This window comes from Castor canadensis, chromosome 4 (genome assembly GCF_047511655.1).
Source record: "Castor canadensis chromosome 4, mCasCan1.hap1v2, whole genome shotgun sequence".
Taxonomy (NCBI): domain Eukaryota; kingdom Metazoa; phylum Chordata; class Mammalia; order Rodentia; family Castoridae; genus Castor; species Castor canadensis.
In genome coordinates, this window is record NC_133389.1 from 123184914 (window position 1) to 123202583 (window position 17670).

Consider the following 17670-nt stretch of genomic DNA (forward strand, 5'->3'; position numbering starts at 1 on the left):
CCATCCTTGCCCTTCTGAAAGGCTAGTCTGATCCTAGGGATAGCTTTAGTTACAAGCCAAAACCAAAGGTATAAACTGGAGGCCCAAGCTCCCCAGAGCAGTCCCTGGGGGGAATGGGGGAGGACTCATTCTTCTGGATCTTTATTGGAGGAGGTCTGAGAAGCAAGGAAACAGCGCAGCCATTCTTTTTTGTGCTGCTGGCATCTCTGCCTTTTCCTCCTCTCTGCTGGACTCCATCTGATGCTGCATTAATGTTCTCAAGGCCCAGATAAATTAAACAGCAGCCAGCTCTAGTGGCACAAAGAAAGACTGCTCTGGAAGCCCAGGAGAGCCACCTGCCAGGCTCACTTACAGTCCTTCCTGGCCATGGTGTTATTCAGGCTTCTGAGGCCAACGAGAGCTTCAGCTGCACATCAAGGGCGGTCTGATCAGGCTGTCAGGTATAAAGTACCCAATACTCCCCTCTCTCCTAACTCTCCAAAGAGAGGGCTCCAGAGTCACTCTGAAGGGACCATTCTCCTCTACTTGCACAATTACAAAGCCCTGGGGCTGTTTGAAGAGCCATGGAGTGACTAAGGTTCCAAATGCTGCACTGAGAAAGAGAGCACAGCTCAGTAACAGGTATCATTCACCATCTCCAGGTCTATAGAGCAATCTTCGGAAAGTACTCAAAGTCAAATGAATTCAAAACATAGGCACAGTCATTTCATCTCATGCCACAATTGTCCTGAAATGATAATTTTCTGTTGCTATAATAAAATACCTGAGACCAGGTTTAAAAAAAAAAAAAAACTAGGCACAGCCTCCCACAGGGCTTCAGTAATATTGAAACCCAGGAGCAGAATGTGGCAACTCCGGAAAGCCAGGAATCCTCAGCTACTTGATGAAACTATATTTCAACACATGATAATTACATTGGTTTTAGAAAGATTACTGGCATTTTGTCAGTCCAACAGAATGGAAGGGTAAATTTGGAGCCACAGTAACCCATAATAATCACAGACACTCATTTTAGTCATCCCTATTTACGGGTAAGAGATTCTAAGTCTTAAACTACAGAATTTGAAACAGTGAAAAGATGTTCAACCTGGTTAAACAGCTCAAAAGTGAATGAAATCAAACTGCATTATTTTAACCAAATTAGAATTTTTTTAAAAGTTTATTTGCAAATATCCAGCCTTATCTAATTTTATGGAATGTCTCCTTCTGGACCCCTAGAATGCTGTGGTATGTCTTGGGAGCCAAGCTACGGCTGTGGCTTGGCGTAAGTGGACCACCACCTTCTAGGGAGATTTATCAGCAAGTTTTAGATAAACAGAAGTCAGAGGTATGTTCAAGATTGTTGGAGGGGTTTGGAAGGAGGAGGAGGAGAAGGGGCATCAAAGACTTGCAGACCATCAGTGGTGAGGGCGTCCAGCTCCTCTGCGTTCCATTTCCTCTAATCTGGACTGGCATGTCCGACCAAATTCTTGCCTTTGGTGCCACTTTCAAAATCCTAAAAGATGAGCACATCAGAGCACTCTTCGTTATCTTTTTAAAAGTATGGTCTCAATTCAGAAGGCAGATCTACATTAACTGATACAGAGCAATGTCCAAGCTGCATTAGTAAATGTAAAAAAAGGTTTCAGAATGGCATGTTTATTTTACCATTTGTGTGCAAAAAAGAGAAGTGGGAGAGGCAGAGTGGCACATGCCTCTAACCCTAACACTTGAAAAGTTTACGAGTATGAGGCAACCTGGGCTGCAGAATCAGACCCTTTCTCAAGAAAGCAAAGAAGAAAGAGACAGAGAGAAGAGTACATCAACATTCTAAAAGGATACACTACAAAGAAATAACACACTAGGAAGGATAATTAGTCTTGCTTTCAAGACTATAGGACTTTGAAAAGGAACATGGAGTACTGTACAGAACAAAGCCACCTAATGATGTCTTACACAGCTGATCGAGCTTCACCCAGGAAGATTTAAAAATACAAATATCCACCCACTTTTGCTAAATATGCTTCTTTTGTGTTATTTTCAATCTTTTTTTTCCTCTTCAGATTTCTGATGATCAAAATCTTCATGGTTGTGAAAGAGAAATCACAAAGACTTTAAAAGAGGAAAAATGTGTCCTATCCATTATTAAATAAAATCACTACCCTAACTCTCAGAAGAGACAATTATGAAGCAAAGTTCCAGTCATATGAGAGTTTTCTTTCCCTAACTGCCTGTGAATATGGATCAAGATTGACACCCAGTGGCCAAATTTCATCCTTTTTTTTCCCACTGAAATTCCCTTTCTGTGTAATCAGCCATTTTCTAAAATACCCCTTCATCTATTTTTAATAGAAAATATTATTTAAATATATGACTTGTGTATTGAAAATGAACTATATCTTAGGGAGAGGGGTTAATTAGTCTATTTCACACATAATTAATAGCTTATTTCTGTATCCTTTTTATACTTTTTACCTAACATCAAAAAGCAATTTGCCTTCAGTTGACAAAATATCCCATATTCAATTTCTAGTAGAACTAATGAGACAAATGGAATTATGTAGCAAACCTACTAGGTAACCAGATAATTTATATCTGTAACTTTTCCTATGTCACATAGCAAAATTACCTACTTCTGATAGTTAAGTCACTCATAATAATTAAATGTTTTAACAATTTTAATTTTAAAGTCTTGAGGGTGATATAACTGCTAATAAAATATACTAATTAGAGTTGAATTTTACTTCTAAAAGAAGGAAATACAAACATGTATATATATATAGTACTAGAATTTGAACTCAGGGCTTCATGCTAGGCAAGCACTCTACTGCTTGAGCCACATCACCAACCCTTTTTGCTCTGGTTATTTTGGAGATAGGGTCTCCCTTTTGCCCAGGTCAGACTGGACCACAATCCTCCTAGTTTACATTTCCCACAGTAGCTGGAATGACAGGTGCATACCACCACACCCACCTTTTTCTGCTGAAACAGGATCTTACTAACTTCTTTCCTGGGCTGGCCTGGAACTGTGATCCTCTTGATCTCAGTCTTGAGTAGCTAGGAGTACAGGCATGAACCACTGGCACCTGGCCTTAAAATATATTATAGAATGAGCTCTTATATAAAAGCACTTTGAAAGTTTTGTGAATAGGTTTAGAAGAAATATGTATTGTTGCATCCATTTTAAGGATTCCAAAGAAGAGAAAGAAAAAAAGTTGACCTTTATGAAATTAACATTACAAATATATTTTAGCAAATACACCTAACACATCTAACACAGATAGCCAAACAAAAAATAGTAAATTTCACTTGATTTGTTTGCCATGCTAGGAATTGAGCCCAGGGCTTTGTGCATGATAGACATGCCCTTCTCCTCAGAGCCAGATCTCTAGCCCAGCAGTGAGTTTTAGAGTCAGACAGACCAAAGTCCAAACTACAGTGGGTAATCTTAAGAAAGTCTCTGAATTTTACAAATTTTAATTCTTTTAACATTGTGAGTATTAAATGTAATACCTGGGTGTGTGTGTGTGTGTGTGTGTGTGTGTGTGTGTGTCTCACTTGTTGGCCTTTTGGCATACATGTGTGTGTATACATACATATACAGTTGAACAGCTGTAGGTGGGCATGGTGGCATACACTTGAGGTTCCTGTACTGAGGAGGGTAAAGCAGGAGGATTATATTTTTAGGCCAGCTTGAGTGACATAGTGAGACTGTCTGAAAAAACAAAAACAAAAAAGAAAACATTAGCTGTTATTACTGCCAGAATGCCAGAAAAAGGGAAGGTTACAAAAGTTAAAAGTCAAAGCCACATACAGAGTTTTTTTATATCTTCAAAAGTCAAATAGTCTGAAAAAAGTAATTTACAGCTAGGTTTGTATTAGACAACATTTTAATGGCCTCTGTGCTTTCATAATCATGCTTTTATCAAAAATAAAAATTAGATTGAAATCTGGAGTTCTCCAAACTATTTGTATTTCAGGAAAAAAAAATAGAAAGTTCAGTGCATACCCTACAAACTTCTATTTACCCTGTCTTTTTTTTTTTTTTTTTTTTTTGCCATGCTGCCAATCAAACCCAGGGTCTCACACATGCTAGGCAAGTGATCAACCACTGAGCTACATACTCAGCCTGATATATGTAAATTAGTTTATTTATCAGTTACATGTACACACTTATTTCACAGCTTTTTGGAGTGGAGCAGTGCTGGGATCAGACCTATGGCCTTCTGCATGCTAGGCAAACGTTCACACTGACCTATTTCCCTAGCCCAGCTATTCCATTTATTATGTACATTGCAAAATTGCCCCATAGTAGAACTGTGTTTTTCCCAGTGCTGGGGATGGAACCCATGACTGCAAGCATGCTAAGCAGGTGCTCTACACTGAGCTCCATTCCTAGAAAATTTTAAAGTATGAGATAAATGCAGATCATAATGGCAGCAACTCTCTTTTACTCTTTAGGAGTCTATCCTGCACTTCAGGGAAGTACCCTGAACATGCCTGAGTGGGTGCCCCACTCTGGAGAGGGATACCCTCACAGTTCTCTGACTCTCACTGGTAGAGGGGAGACAGACAAACCACTTGGGGATCAGCACAGTGGAGCAAGCCAGGGCTTTGATGAGCACAACCTGCACTAGTGCTGGTGTGGGCTTGGCAAGAGTCCTAATCTTGTTAGCCTCGGGATCATCTTCCATCAAAAGAGAGTGATTATCCTAAACCATAAAACAATGTTTAGGGACCAACATCATTATTACTTAGAGCTGAAAGAAGCTTTCAATGATTATATTGGACTCTGCAGCCAGAAAGATAGAGTCTCCTGGATTTCTAAAGATAGAGCCATGCCAAAAGCCACAGAGCTGGCTGTGGACAGCTCTGGATCACTCTGATCTCAGCTGAGCCGGTGGCTGCCTCAAATGATATGCAGTCAAACAAGGTTTCCCTGGAACTGGGAATAGAACTTCCACTACAAGATTTCCCATCAGATGATAGTCCATGTGCACTACACAGAGGTGTAATTCAAAGTTACCCCACAGGGCTAGGGGCATGGCTCAAGTGGTAGAGCACCTGCCTAGCAAGTGTAAAGCCCTGAGTTCAAACCCCAGTACTACCAAAAAAAAAGTTACCATATACTGTTGTTGCTAAATAGTTTTTAAAAACACACACAAACCACAGCATAATGTAGGATTACCAGTACTACAACTTCAGTGTTTTTTTTTTTTTCCCTCTTGCTTGTTTTTATGTTCTTTAGGGTGGGCATTGTTTTGGTTTGGTTTGGTTTGGGTATTTGTTTTTGGTTTTGGTTTTTTTGTTGTTGTTTGTTTTTACGGTACTGGGGCTTGAACTCAGGGCCTTCACCTTAAGCCACTCCACCAGCCCTATTTTTTGTGTGTGTGAAGAGTTTTTCCAAGATAGGGTTTCTCGAACTATTTCCCCCATGCTGGCTTCGACCTTGATCCTTCTGATCTCTGCCTCCTGAGTAGCTAGGATTACAGGTGAGAGCCACCAGTGCCTGGCTGGTTTTGTTTTTTTGAGACAGGGTTTTTACTATGCATTTCAGGCTGGCTCAAACTTTTGATCCTCCTGCCTCATCCTCCCAAGTGCTGGGATTATAAGCATTTGTCACCACATCCAGCTGTATTTTTTTTTAATTATTCAATGAGAAAATATCTGCTCAAGAAGAAATTCTACCTAGGTTCTAGTCCCAATTGTGACAGAGATGAGTTACTTGACCACTCTGAATTTATTTTCTTCATATATTAAGTAAGAGTGATATTAATTACACTTGTTGCAAGGATAGCCTACAATACCAAATGATTGTACAAATAGCAATTGTTTTAATACTCTCCCAACAGTGCACACCCACACATATTTGAGAATTCAGTGTTCTCCAAGCCCAGCCCCAGTGTCCTGGTCCCTTTAGTTAATAGGGCAAGAATCACTGCACTCAGCCACAGGTAGCCTCACTAGCAGAAAGCACTGACATTGTCTTTTCTGACCCTAAGAGAAACTGGCCCCAGGCATGGTTCTATATTGAGCTATTCCTTATCATCAGCCCCTCAGCTTCTAGCCTGTAGCCCAGATGGACAGTTTGCTCAGAAAGAACCTTAGAATTCCAGGCAGGCAGGCCACAGTATTTTCCATCTGACTTCTTCCTGACCAAGTCAATTTTAGTCCTTAAAAAAGCATTTAGGGGTTGGGGGTATAGCATAAAGCCCTGAGTTCAAACAACATACCATCAAAAACAAAATTACAAAGTAGGATATTACCTCAAAATTGGGCAGGGATGTAGCTCAGTGGTAGAGGGCTTGGGTAGAGAGCCTAGTATGTGTGAGGCCCTAGGTTTAATCCCCAATACCAAAAAGGAAAAAAGAAAAAAAAAGAAAGCAGATGCTTTAACTCGCCTGTCTGGACCACTGGTTCTTTACTAATACTGATGACTTCTCATTAGAATAGAATACTATGGACCCATTACTGTGACAGTATCTTACATACAGAATTCCCACTCCTAACAATAACCCATGAAGTAGTGACTGTTACTCTGCTTTATAGTTACGGAAACTGGATGTCAGAGAGATTTAATAACTTACCAAAGTCACACAGTCAAGAAAGAGAAATGTCAGGGTAATAATTCAATCTGGCTCCAATCACACGTTCTTTCTTAAACAATTCCCATCCTGATTCTCACATCACTCCTGCCTAGTCTACCCCAGAGACTGGGCTTTGTTTCCCTTACCCTTGCACAGGTGAGCCAGGAAACCCTAGACTTGGCATCCATCACCATCCCCTGCTTCTAGACTTTCCTAAGCATATTCACCTATGGTGGCTTTGTAGCCCACCCAGGCGTTTTCTGTACGTGTGTCCTGGATTCACTGATTTCCTGACAAGCGCCTATTACTCCATGGTTTAGATCCAGGCTATCGCATTGCGTGGCCTTGCTGCCTGCACACTTCCATGTGTGTCTCCACTCAATCCCAGCCTTCTCCCATCACTGCTGCCAATGCTCCCGAAGCACCAGCATATCTCACATCTGAACCTGCCTCCATTACAACATGTAGAGTATACCTTATTATCTCCCTAGAATGAAGACTTAGTGAACTGACAAAGTAGTCACTCCTTTGGAAAATGCCATATTTTATTTGGATGAAGAATTGTAATTCACAATTAAGGGAGGAAGAGTAGATATTCAGGCATATCTTTGTTTGGTTGGTTGATTGGTTTTGTGTTCAGCCCTGGCTGGCCTCAAACTTACCATCCTCCTACTTCCACCTCCACAGTGCTGGCATGACAGACATATACCACCATACCCAGATGCAAAAATCTTTTTAATCACCACAGACTCACAGGAATCAGAATGGAAGGGTATCCCCCACTCACCTTATTTTTAAAAATTATTTATGCATTTACTTATTTGTTTACTTATGTATCTATTTTTTGCAGTGTTGAGTATTAAACTCAAGGCCGCATGTACGCTAGACAGGCACTTTCCCACTGAGCCAAATCCCCAGCCCTCACCTTAGTTTAAACTCGGGGACAGATAGAAAGCCCAGGAAAGGGCCGTCATCCACATGAAATTTTAATAAGCAGGTCCTTATTCTCCAAGTTCTGAAAAATGGGAAAAGCACTACGATCAAGTTTCATAGGCTTTTGGAGAAGATATTGAGAAAGCATAAGCTGACTCCTACCTTATGAGCTGCGAAGAGCTCTCAAGATGGGAGTGACACCATACATTTTCTATAGCTCACGTTACTTTTAAAGCCCTGACTTTAAAAAGCACTATCCTGCACTTCCCATGCTCTAGTGAGCAAAGTTATGTTCAAAGTTGGAGCTTTAGTTATGGTCTCAATTCTGTAAATTTGGGAATCAGATTAGCAAAATCCACACCAATACCAGAAGATAGGCACAAGACCCTAACAACGTGGTTTTCATTCCTAGATTTAAAAAGCAAAATGTGCTTCCACAGTTGTTTTAACAACTATTATGGAGGTTAAATGATATGAACGTGTTTCCATCACCAAGAGAATGGGGCAAAGCTCAGTCACAGAGCACTTTCCCAGTATGTGTGACTCCTACATTTGTCCCCAGCACAGAAAAAAAAAAAAAAAAAAGCTTGATTGTGGAAATCATTTTAAAATTTATACATGTACCAGAAGGTCACATTGGCTGGGTGTGGTGGTACATGCTTGTAATTCCAGCATTCAGGAGTCTGAGGTAAAAGGATTTGGGTTTGAGACCAGCTTGTGCTACCTAGCAGGACCTTGTCTCAAAAACTGTCATATTATGTTCTTGAATATGTACAATTTTTATTTGCTAATCAGAGCTGCGGTGTAGCTTCATAGTAAGCATTTTGTGCAAGGCTCTGGGTTTGATCCATAGCACTTAAACAAAAAGGAAGAAAGAACGTGTCACTTACACCTTCAATCAAGCTGGAAAGAAAATGACATTGGGAAGCCAAGCACTCCACTCTATTGATGGGGAAACAGTGGCAAATTACCCAGCAGCCCTGGGGCAACAGCCAAAGTGCCAAGAGAATCTTACAGCAGAGATCAGAACTAACTAATGTCAGAGCCCTGGTTAGAAGCCACTCAAAACTTCAAACTTCACAGAGGACAAAAGTTGGTATTCACACAAGTCCCCATCAACATTGACAAGGTAGTGGATGTCTCCTTGTTATCGGGTCTTTTTCATGGCTTGCTGCGATAATACTATTGTGTGTTAGAGATTCTCATGTCAAAGAACCACTCCAATTCTTTTTAATTTGCAATCGAGAACCATCAGAAGTCTTTCAGTTAAATACAAAAACTGGCCTTGACATTTTCTTAAGCCTCCAAGGAAGATGACCTCTACCTGCTGTCACAGGAAGGGAACTGTTCAGGATGCCCAGAGGTCCAGGGAGGCACAGGAAGTAATCTGATGTTGTTATTTTCCTTCTTTTGCAGTCCTAATGTCCTCTGGTCCAGTGAGAGAGGGACAGGCTGAGAGAGCTGCTGACATCTTATAGTAGTTTCATAGTTCCACAATCATAGGAATGTTCCAGGCCCACACATTCCTTGCCTTTTTATCTTTTACTATATGACAATTGAGATGCTCATGGAAAGTGCTTACCACAGTACCTGGTACACGACTGTTCCTTAAAGATTATGATTATGTACTTTTTTGTCTAAGAACTTAGTTTAGATGAAGATTAAGTCAAATCAATTGCTACTTAATCAAAATCTCCTTATTTTTCGAGGAAAATAATCAAGAAATTTTCATTAAAAACTCCTAGCTCTATATCAAACCTCTGCTATAATAGTCATAGTTTTATATTATTGGTTAGCAACACACTAATGGCCAGATATAAATATTTTGCAGTATACCATTAAAAGATAATTTCCCAAAAAAATAAAATCAAGTGTAAAAAAATACGAACATGTTAAAAACTAACTCAATGAGAAAACTGGAGAGATATTATGACCTGTTCATAGAAGTCAAAAAGCATAAATGTTATTTAAATGTTGAAGTGAATAATAAATGGAAACAACACTAGTTTCTTCCACAGTGGGAGGAGATGGACCTTTACTAAAAGAACAAAATTTGCATGTCAATAGACAAGAATTATTTTACATAATTATGGGTTATCAACAATTTAAGGAATTACAAAATAGTTCCTATGGAATCAGAATCAAATAACACGGATGGGTGTTGCCCAGGCAGTACATAATTTTTTCACTGGAGCACAAAATTTTCTCTACAATACCTCTATTTATATCAAGTTGAGATCAAGGATTTAGTAGATAGATAACTGACCCATGCTGTTGTTCAACTAAATAGCCTGAAAGAATGTCCAAATCATCTAAGATCTTTCAAGGATCTTGGCCAATAAGGCTTTTTCCAGTCTCGCACTTGAAAATGTCAATCTGTGTTCAACAACAGCAGTAAATACTGTATGTTTCTAATGGTACATTAAGCTGCTTTCAGAATGCTGATTCAACCATTGTATTATGGGGTTTTGGGAGGGAGAGGGCTCCCCCCAGACTGTGGTTTGAACTCAGAACTTTGTGCTTGGAGCTCTACTGCTTGAGCCACACCTCCAGTCCATTTTGGAATGGTTATTTTGGAGATGAGGTCTTCAGAACTATTTCCCAGGACTGGCCTCAAACCTTGATCCTTCTGATCTCAGCTTCCCAAGTAGTTAGGATTATAGGTGTGAACTACTAGTGCCAGGCTTATTATTATGTGGTTTTTGAGGAGTGACAGCCCAAAATTGTTCTTTTAAAACACTGCTCTAAACTTTGTCCATGTTTTACCACAAGAGTAAGATCTGTGGAACTGAACAGAAAAAAAAAAAGAGCTCTTGCCACCATAACTGAGACAGTAATAATTCTGACATACAACATCCCAAATTCGAATGCACATCTAGAACTACCCTTCAATGATGACGTCCTCCTCTAGCATCTCCTCTGGCTCCTAAGTTGGAGAGAGGCCAGTGGAAGCTTCCTGGCGCCTTCCTCCTTTCACCCTGTATGAAATTCAAGCAGTTTCAAACTTTCCTGGTCATTTTTTAATCACAGAACGCCCATATGGTCACATCAAATTGCAAACGACATTTCAGTTCCGGAAATGAAAGTGTAAAATCTCAAGTAATTAGCAAAACACTGAATCTGATATGACAGCTGAACTCTTTCACCTGGGAATGCAACCCACAATGGAGTACAAGCCTAATTCCCACCCAAGGTTTCTCTCCCTTCTCCTCCAGCTCCCTGTCTGGCTGGCCATGTTTTCTGACTCCTCAAGGGCCAAAACTGGAGGAGAAAGAAAGGGGAAAGGAGCCACGGAAATTAGTATTTGATTGGGAATGTCTTAAGATGCACTTTGCTCTCTGGTCCGGCAGACACTTAAAGCTGCCTCTTAGGCTTTCAGACCCTTTCATGAGTCCCTTCAGAAGTCCTCAGGAACATCGTGTTTCTAGCTGCTTGGCTCTTGGCATTGCATAGAGTTCCCATCACTCAGTTAGTTCATGCTTGGACAAGATTTAAAAGAGCCCCAGGCCTGCTCTGTCTCCCAAGTGGGCAAATCTAGCCAAGGAAACATGTATGTGTCCACTTGGGATTAGCTGAATAGTTCATATCCCTGCCTGTTCATTTTCTGATCAGAAGTTCACCTGCTAACTCACCCCTGTCCCCCACCCCAACTGCCTAAGACACATGTCAAACTTTCTGAGGAGTTCTCACCAGGGCAAAGAAGTCAGGGAGCACTCATAGCTGAGTTCTCTCTAGAGACATCCTTCATCCAATCCTCTCTCCCCATTCCAACCCTGGGTCAATCTTGAGATGAGAAACATTTAGAAATGTCTCTTGCAATCTCACAATCTGAGCTGGGCACAGTTGTACACACCTGTAATCCCAGCACTCAGGAAACTGAGGCAGGATTTCGAGTTCAAGGCCAGCTGGAGCTACATTGCAAGGTCCAGGTCAGCCTGAATTACACACTAAGACCCTGTCTCAAAAACAAAACAAAATCTCACAATCCACTCTGGCATCTGGCATTTGTCATCTTAGAATCTCATCTTAAACTTCCATTTACAGTGTTTTCCACTATTAGAGGCAGTAAGTACTGAGGAACAAGAAAGCTTTTTGTTTGTTTGTTTGTGCTAAGGATAGAACCTAGAGCTTCACACATGCTAAGCATTTGCTCTACCACGGGCATCTCTAGCCCAAGAACTTAAATTTTAACATATCTAAGTTTCAACTAAATTTTGACCCAGCTTTTAATTATTTACCCTGAGCACAATACATGTGTGTAATTGAGAAACAGGGAGCCTGGAAGAACCCATTAGAAGCAGAAAACAACTCTCGAGCCAAGACAGGAAAATGAACAGAGTGGAGGGACAAACAAGTTGGCTACCATTTGCAAAAAGATCAGGTTTCCTCTCCCCAACCCAGGCCAGAAAAGGTCTGTGTACCTGTAGCTCTGCAGCCCAGTGTCACGTATGTGTGGAGAACAATTGAGTCAGTAGATGGCTGATTGCATTTGTATCCTCGATGAAGCAATAAGTGGAAATATTCACAGCCCAAACCAGAGAAAGCAGAACAACCATGAACTGGAGCTGGAGTGAACGTGAAAGGAAATTCCTGTGATGCTTGCTGGGCATCTCGGGAAATGCTGCGTGTCTCCATGTGTCCAAGGGTTTAAATGCCCACCTCTAGGGACAGGAAGAAGCATCACCTACCACTAAACAAGATAACTGAACTGCACAACTTACAGTCCTGTGTGAGGCCGACCTGCTAATGTCTGAGATAGTTCCATTTCTTAATCCTCTTCACATAACTTAACGTCAGTTTTATCAACCCTGTGTTTCAGATGTCACCAAGAATGCTAGGAAAGGGAAACTATGCAACCCAGCAACATTCCATGAACACTGGGAGAACTCATGAAAGACTAAAAAATATGAGAACATTAATATTTTAATTCTTTTGTTCTCTTGCAGTTACTGTAAAAGTAATGTACATGAGGGGGATTTTCGGGGTAGTTTCAGAATTAAGGATCGTCACATGGCTTGCTTCTGATCTGCTTGTGTATTTCAAAATGTTACCTCTGCCTAACATAATCACTCTTCCAAGCTAGCTTTCTTCCCCCAGAAACTGATAAAACTACTCCCATGATTCTTTCTATTTCAGTTACTGTTGACATGTAGTAAATTAAATCCAAGACTTAAAACAACCATTTGGTTCTGCTCACTGATTGTGTGGGTCAGGAATTTTGTCATCAATGCCAAAAAGACTTGTCTCTGCTCCACCCACAGTATTTTGAGCCTCAGATGGGAAGAATTGATAGGTGGTAATAGCTGGCAGGAAGGGGAATCTTCTGGAGATGTCTTTGCTCACGTGTCGGGCAGGTGATGCTGGTGTCAGCTGCGACCTTAGTTGGGACTGAGCACCTTCACTTGCTCTCTTCCTGTGACCTGGGTTTTCTTGCAATATGGCCACATGCCTACATAGGTAGCTCAGGATTCTAAAAGCTAAATCTGCATCTCCTTTCTGACTCAGCCTCAGGAATCAACAGCATCACTTCTGCTGCATCCCAGTGGTTGTTAAGTGAGAAACAAACCCCTAAGCTCCAAAGGTTAGGGACATAGAGGCCATCTTTGGAAGGAAGGAGTATCTATGAAATTGTAGCCAATGTGAAAGTCTCCATCCCATCCTTCACCATCACATGAATGCATATGCTAATGCTTTTAGTGCACACCTATTGTTTTGTCACCTCTTCCCTGTTTTGAGTTATCTTCAAAGGAAGGTAAGGGTTCTCTGAGACCAAGCCCTTTGCCTCACTTGGCCAAGTACATATCCAAAGCATCAACATGCAGCCCCACACACCACAATTTCCACAGAATTATTTAGGCAAAGACACTTTTTCACTGCAGTTAAGCTATAAGAAAATTGTCCCATTCAATTTTATTTTGGGCTACAAAGGGAGGCAAATCTTGAATTGTTTATTTCAACACCATTAACATAAGTTAAGCTTTTATTTGCTTGCTTTTCTAGGAAAGCTTAACAAACCTCTTATCAACTCTTTTATAGCAATTGATTTGATTTTTTAAAACACCATTATTTTTCATACTAGCTTTTGTTCCATGCTATAAAATTGCACCAGCAATGTTTCAAGGTAAATGTTCTTTATAGCCCATAAACAGAAGAGTGAAATATTTAACTTATCCTATTTAGGGTATTTCTTCTTCTTCTTCTTCTTCTTTTTTGTGGTACTGGGGTTTGAACTCAGGGCCTTTGGCTTGCTAGGCAGGTGCTCTGCCACTTGAGCCACTCTGCCAACCGTCAAAAATATATATATATTCTTAATAGCCAAGTGAATGATGACTATTACAAAAGAAGTTAAGAAACATATATTCACTTTGAAGCATTTTTTTTCTTTCATCTTCACTGTTGATAGAGATCACAATATTGGTTAGAAATTGTTCACTATCCTTAAAAGAAAAAATATTTTTCTGATCATATTTTTATTTGGATTGACAAGAATTTATTTTACATTCCTCTCTGGTATAATGGATATATACAAATCACTCCAGCCTCCTTTTGTGGTTTCTTACCAGCTGCTGCCCCCTGATTATTGGCAGACCTTGAACATTTTAAGATTTTTTTTTTAAACAAAGTCTCGCTATGTAACTCATACTGGCTTTGAACTTGCAATCCTCCTCCCTCTGCCTCCTGAGGGTTGGAATTACCACACCTGGATAAAACTATCATTTTGTAACACAGGAAGGAGCTGAATACTCTAAAGGACAGATAACCTATCCACAAATCCCTGGAAAAGGGGGAAAAAATACTGATAACTTTTATTTAGTAAATTAACAAACTATTCCATGGTTGTTTTTACCAGATTATACAAGGATAGTCCAGGAATTTCAACCATGCTCCTGATTAACAAGAATTGTTGATCTGCACCGACAGTGAAAAAGGAGAAACACAAAATGCTCCAGGGTTGTGCAGACTGGCTTGAAGTGACTTATCCCGGGGGAATGAATCCTTAGTTCATGGAAAGTTTACATCTATAAGGCTAGTGTAGAAATAACTGTGATATAACGCAGAATTCGAATGCCATGAGAGCCTCAGTCTTTGGGGGAGTAAAAGGCGAAGAGTACGTAGGTTGAAGACATCAGAAATGTTCTCATGGATGTGACTACTCACAGACTCAAAACCAGTGGCTTACATTCCACCCTTAAAAAGAAATGAATGCCCAAGATTTATTTGACCAACAGCATGGAAGAGGGAGAACCAAACAAGAAAACCAAATAAAGCAAGAAAGGAAAAATGTGAAAACATTTAGAAAAGGACAAAGGGAAAAGGGACCATATGCAAGGAAGAGAGAAAAACTTAAAAACACCAAGAAAAAAAATTTAATTAATTTAATTTAATCTTCTAGTTTGAAAAAAAAACTTAAGAAGAATAACCTCAGAGGAGAAAAGAGAAGGGATTTCTTGAAAAAAGAAAAGATGTTATAAAAACAAATATTTAGGAATAAGAAAAAACTCTTAGAAATTAAAAATCCATGCAATCAGCCAGATATGGTAGTACACACATGCAGTCCCAGCCACTCAGGAGGCTGAGGTGGGAGGATGGCTTGAACTCAGGAGTTGGAGGCTAACCTGGACAACACAGTGAGACTGTATCCAAAAAAAAAAACTAAACTGAAAACCTATGCATTCAAAATTTTTAATTAAATAGAAGTGTGAGGGAAAATAAAGTCCAGAAAGTGGGGGTGGGGTGAGGGGGAAAAAGAGCAGTGGAATGGGGGAAGATGAAAAAAATGATAAAAAAAATCAAATCAGTTCTGGTTGGAACATGTGATAGGTGTCTGGAAATACGAAACAAAGGGAACAAAGCGATCATCTAAGAAACAGGTTCAAGAAAAGTAGTGAAGTCAAAGGACACAGTCAGGCTGAAAGTATAGCTCAGTGGTAGAGCATGTGCCTAGTGTGTGTGGGGTCCTGGGTTCGATCCCCAATACCACAAAAAATTTTAAAAAGCAAAACACACAACTCTGTAGACTGAAAGGACTTGCCAAGTGACCATCACAATTAATTTCAAAAGTTTCATTCCATTTGGTGGAACTGTATGCTAAGCAAGAGCACAAGGCAAAGACTTTGAAGTGAGAAGGCCTGTTGGTTGAGGGTATTTAAGGGATAGGGGGAAATGAGAAATACATTTTATTTTCTTTGGCCTGATAATAAAATGGATTTCTGTAAACAGGTTGCTTGGGTCTAGGGAGCTGAGGGACATCAAGAAGAATTTGGAAGATACCAAAGTTACGAAGAGGATAACTTACTGAGTTAATATCTAAGAGTTGTCAGGTCTCAACTTCAATTATGGAGAAGAAGAAATGTGGATTTTGTGCTCCTTCCTTTTCTGAGAGCACATGTAGTATCTCTCGGTTGGTTTTTGTTGTTGCTGTTTTTGGCCACATTGGAATTTGACCTCTGGATTTTAATATGCACTTCAGATACAGCCGTGGCCCTGGTTGTGAGCTATAGTGCGTTACTTTCACAAGTTTGGCTGTCTATATTGTTCTCTAACTTTGGGCTTGAAATGAAGTATAACTAAAAGGGAGAAAAAACAACTAAAAGTATTTATTGCTGAAAAATAAAACAGTTAACCAAAAAAAAGTCCATTTCAAGAATGGCATCATACAATTACTGACTATTGGAAGTAAGGTAAAAATCCTTTAAGTCTTCAGGAAGAATAAAAGATCACATACATGTGAAAAGAAATGATAATGTCCTCCAACTTCTCAAAAATGACCCTACGTATAGAAAAGAAAGGTCATAAGTTTTTAAAATTTTTGAACAACAGGTGGGTGTGGTGGTACATGCTATAATCCAAGCACTAGAGAAGCTGAGACAGAAGGATCACAAGTTTGAGGCCAGCCTGGGCTACATAATGAGACCCTGTCTCAAAAAACAGGCAGGAGGGAAAGAAAAAAGAAATTTTATTTTGAAAGACAATGACTTTCAACCTGGCATTTTATACTCAGTGAAGATGTAGTCAGAAAGCATCTGCAGATGCACAAAGGCTGAACAAATTAGCTTCCTTTCTTTGAGAGCTAAACCGTTCCCAGCAGAATAAACAAATGAATCAAGAAAAAGACAGTCATAAATCCCAAAACAGATTCTTTAGTTGAGGAATGAGTCCAAAAATAGTCACAGAATGGCAGGTGACCTAGAAAACAACCAGTCCAGACTGAGCCCAGAAGGTTCCAGGAAGAAGTTTCCCAGAAAAATTCATGAAGTTAACAGACAATCTGACATATTCAGCATTTGGAAAGCTAGTAAGAGGAGTTTGACAAATCCTTAATTTTTTGACAAATCCTTAAAAAATTAAGGATAAGTACCAGAAAGTATGCAAGTGAAACAAATGTTGTAGTCACTCACTCTGAGGAAAACAAGCCAAGAATGATAAAAACAAGGAAATTAAATCCGAATACATTGTTTGTCTCAGAAGGGAACAATATTTACATAGTATGAAGAAGATAGGAGCAGAGGTGACACGATGAGGGCTAAGATGGGGTCACATGACTCCCCAGTATTCTTTCCCCAAGATATTTGCTACTGGCAAGTCCATCCTTTGTGGTGGGTGACACAGAAAAGCTCAAGTCACAGTGTCCCCTCCTCACCGCAAGGCCACTGAGGACTACCACTATGAGGCATTCAAGAAGACCAAGCCAGTACCCAGTTCCACCCCCACGGCCCCCATCCATCTCACCCCCAATTAATGTGAACATTTCTTCATGTGGTTATAGGCCAGTTGTAGTTCTTCTGAAAACTGTCCAATTCACATACCCACTTATGGATTGGGTTATTTGTTCATTTAGCGTTTAACTTTTTTGAGTTCTTTATATATTCTGGTTATCAGTCCCCTCTCTAATGAATAGTTGGGGAAGATTTTTCTCCTGTTCTGTGGGCTGTCTCTTCATTCTTGTGATTGTTTCCTTTGCTGTGCCCAAGCTTTTTAATTTGATGCAATCCTGGTTGTCAATTCTTGACCTTATTTCCTGAGTTATCAGAGTCCTATTCAGAAGACATTGCCTGTGTCTATATTTTAAGAGTTTTCCCTATGGCAGTTTCAAAGTTTCAGGCGTTACCTTACATTTCAGCGTTCGATCCATTTGGCAGTGAGTGTTGTACAGGGTGACAGGAATCTAGTT

The 17670-nt window shown here is 40.0% G+C and overlaps 1 long non-coding RNA gene across 1 annotated transcript; it reads right to left on the reverse strand.

Annotated features, from left to right (window-relative positions):
* Nucleotides 1–1180: 1180 nt before the first annotated feature.
* Nucleotides 1181–12238, reverse strand: LOC141422381 (uncharacterized). Its single transcript, XR_012446926.1, has 4 exons — nucleotides 11921–12238; nucleotides 3576–3694; nucleotides 2953–3070; nucleotides 1181–1495 (listed from the first exon to the last, which is right to left on the reverse strand). It is a non-coding gene; the product is annotated as an uncharacterized lncRNA (long non-coding RNA).
* Nucleotides 12239–17670: the final 5432 nt, after the last annotated feature.